Source organism: Marmota marmota, unplaced genomic scaffold (assembly GCF_001458135.2).
Source record: "Marmota marmota marmota unplaced genomic scaffold, marMar, whole genome shotgun sequence".
In the NCBI taxonomy this organism is placed as follows: Eukaryota; Metazoa; Chordata; class Mammalia; order Rodentia; family Sciuridae; genus Marmota; species Marmota marmota.
Genome location: NW_025999925.1, coordinates 2,615,596 through 2,619,340, shown reverse-complemented (window position 1 = coordinate 2,619,340; position 3,745 = coordinate 2,615,596). Strand labels below are relative to the sequence as shown.

Here is a 3,745-nt window from a genome sequence, read left to right as displayed (position 1 = left end):
GGGTGGGTGGGGGAAGCCATCGAGAGCAGGTTTACCTCATTTGCTTTCAAATCATGGCCTATTGTTTTCTGAAAAATACATATTTTTTAAAACAGAAAAGATCCTGAGCCCCAAGCTTTGCTAATCTTCATTCAAGAAATGTGGAAGCCAAGGTTTGTATTCAGTGCTCATGATGGTGCTTGAATAATTTGCAGCTAGAGAACATTTTGCAATGGGGATTTTTTAATTGACTCTCACCCCACTACTGAATCCAGGTTTATTTTTCTATTCAGTGGTACCACCTTGCATTATGAAGAAACACATGGATCATAGACTTCCTAAGTCAACTCTAGGTCACCCAGTTCCACTGTCTCTGTTTCAGAAATCCCTTCCTTGGTCTCCCTCCTGACATTTGAATACCTGTAGTACTAGGGCATTCACTACCTCAAGATGAAGCCTGTGTCACTTTCCACTAGCCTCAAGTGTTACAAATTCTTTCTTTGGATTAATCCACAATCTGTTTTCCTCTAACGACATCTATCCCAGCCCTGCCTTCTTGGCAAGGGCACCACCCCGCCCTCACCCACAGAGGGAGATAGCACCTGCACCCATCATTTAAGTATTTGGCAATTTATTCCTTTTCAAATTTCTTGGGGAAAATGTTCCAACTGTGGAAGACAAGTTTTACTATTATACTGGGAACAATGTGCTTATTGTGTGGACCGTTTTTTTGGATCCAAACAAGCTGCATTGCTTAACAGTTTTGTGCAAACATGTTTGAATGGGCTTAAGTATGAGATTTGGTCATTTCAGCCCAAGGCCAGACTGGCCACATTTCAGGCCTGCAATTGAATTACCAATTCATAATCACCTTTATCCCTTGGCAATTTTTTTTTTTTGTTGTTTCCTGCACATGAAATCTTTTACTTATTCTGATGCCAGCAGGTCCTGATCATCTTTAACTATTCCCATTTTCGGTATGGAATTTTTATTTCCAGTCCAATGTCTTTGTCTAAAACCTAGAAATAGAGCAGGTTCTCTCTGCAGAAAACCACAAGGCCATAGCTTCACAGAGAATTTGCTCCAGTGTATGTGTGTGTGTGTGTGTGTGTGTGTGTGTCTGTTTTAAAGGGCTATCCCACATCCCTACTAATAATAAGGTTGTCTCTAGAGTCACTTCCCTTCTGTGATTGAGTTCAAAGTGCTTTATGGGCCAAGCCTAATTAGAGCATTTTTATTATTTTGTTAAGTCTGACTGATGTGCTATGTTATTATCCCCACTTTGTATCGAGGGAAATACAGGGAAGCCCCGAGCATGGGAAAGAAGCAGGAGCCAGGAGTCTGATGCACACTCTCCTGCAGGCTCTTCCTCACCTCAGGAATGCTGCTCCTGCCCTGCCCAATTTCACCCAGTCTCCAAAGTCCACTTCATGGGCCTAACTTTATGGATATTTCTCTTCCCAGCTACTTGAGCATGCCATATAACTCTTGATTTGATTCAAACCTTTGTTTTCTGGGTAGGTGTTTTGTGGCATTTTGACTCATTCTAGTTGTTTATGCTTTTACCCTTCCAATGTGCAATAGCAGTTCCTTAAACCAAGGGTATATAATCTATTGTTTCCTGTTTAGCCCAAACAGCTCTTGCATAAGGGTGGGGGAGAGGGTTACACAGTGCTTATCAAAAAAAATATTTAGTTTTCATTTTTTGCTTAGATATGGGATATGACATGCACAAATAACCAAATATTTATGCCACAGATGTGGGTTTGGAAAGGAAGAGACTCAACCAATCAGCACAGTGCTTGAGGATCCACCACGTGCAGGACACTATGCTATGTTGGAAGGAGGATGCAAAGAAAGGCAGAATGCTGCCTCTACCTTCAGGAATTTCCAGCCCCCTTGTCTTGTGCTGTTTGTGCTGCTGTAACAAAGTTCCATATTGGGTGACTTAGGAACAACAGAAATGTACTGTTCATAATTCTGGAAGCAGGAAGTCCAAGATCAAGGCATCAAGAGACTCAGGTTCCTCACTAAAGGTATCATCTTGCTGTGTCCTCACATGAAGGAAGAAGCAAATAAGCTCATTTGACCTCTTTTGTAAGGACATTAATCCCATTATCTATTCAGGCATAGATCACCTCCTAAGATCCCCATAGTTTAATACTATTGCAATGTGGGTTAGGATTCAACAAATAAATTTGGAGTTGGGGGTCACAAATATTCAAACTGTAGTACTCATTAAAGAGTTAAGGGTTATATTTATGTAATGGCGGATGATATAGGATTTATAACAGGGAGATGTGTCTTTGAATCTCTGATCATCCACTTATATGTAGCCTTGAGCAAGTTATTTAAATATTTGAAATTATGGTTTCACTTTTGTAAAATTAAAATAATAATAGTGTAGAGATGATAAATGAGAGAATGCCTATAAAAGTGTTTTGCATAATGGCTCTTACAGAATTGAGAATCAAACAGGGATGGGATGTAACTCAGTGGTAGAGCTCTTGCCTAGCATGCAAAAGGCCCTCGGCTCAGTCTCCAGAAAACTACCCCCCCACACACAAATAATCAATAAATAGTAATTATTTTAATATTATTACCAGGTAGTTGGTAATTCCAGGTAGCATAAAAAGTAGGGGGCATACATAGCAAAGGCATATGTGGAAGTTCAAAAGACTGGCCAGTAAAACACATAATGAGGAACGCACCTGCAACTAATCTTGGAAGACAGGGGAAATAGGTTTTTAAGGAATAGAAAGGACAGAGGAGGTCTAGGGAAATGTAAGAACCAAGCTCAGGGGTGGGGATGAGAGTGGCCTGGAATGGAGAAATAACAGCAGATAATAATAAGAAAATGAAAACATGCTACTATGAATAATAGCAGCGAATTCTTTCCTTTAATAACATAATAAAGAATTAGCATGGCCATTTTAAAGATCAGGAAGCTGAAGTTCCAAGACAAGCTGCTAAGTTAATTGTAAACATATACCCAGACCTTAGTTAGTGTTAGTGGGGATGGCACCCTGAAACGCTGTCAACAGAAAGTAAGACAGAGTCTTTCTGGAGAGCACTTTGTTAACATTTATTAAAATTTTACATGACATGTCAGGTCCTGATGATCCTGGAGAAACGTGTGTAATCAAGGAGATACCAACAAAGATACTTACCGAATATTCCAAAAACTTGAATGAAACTCACCTGTCCAGGTAAAGTAGAGGACTTGTGATTTCTAAGTACTAGTGTGTTTACACTGATCTGTATTATTCAGCACTTCAACATAATGATTGATACGGAACAAGCTCTAAAAGAAGCATTTGGTGAAAAAGAAAAGCCACAGATGATAAAATCATTATAATACTATTAACTTTTAAAATCCTACCCATTTATAGCTCTATTTCACATGCATATTAACACACAACAAAAAGGCCTGGAAGGAGACAAGTCAAACCTCTTAATAGTGGTTACATCTGGGGAAAGAAAGGGAATCTGAGGGAGGATATATGTTGCAGGAGAACTTATACTTTCGTTTACATACTTTTTGTATTGTTTATGAGGAAAACTAAAATTAATATTCAGCAACTAAAATTAATATATATGTATATATATGCTATATCAATATTGTAAAACACCTATGATCATTAAATATGTTATAAGATGTACTTTTTGCATTAGAAAAAATATTCCACATCAAGTTAAAAAAAAACACTGTTTCAAATCAATAAGATATATATATATATATATATATATATATATATATATATAT

General features: G+C 38.1%; 1 long non-coding RNA gene across 1 annotated transcript in view; it reads left to right on the top strand.

Moving 5' to 3' along the window:
* Positions 1-1,719: 1,719 nt before the first annotated feature.
* Positions 1,720-3,745, top strand: part of LOC125615788 — a 3,035-nt gene continuing 1,009 nt past the window's right edge. Inside the window, exons 1-2 of the long non-coding RNA XR_007346376.1 lie at positions 1,720-2,015; positions 3,092-3,188. This is a non-coding gene — a long non-coding RNA (uncharacterized LOC125615788). The remainder of the gene's footprint in view (positions 2,016-3,091; positions 3,189-3,745) is intronic.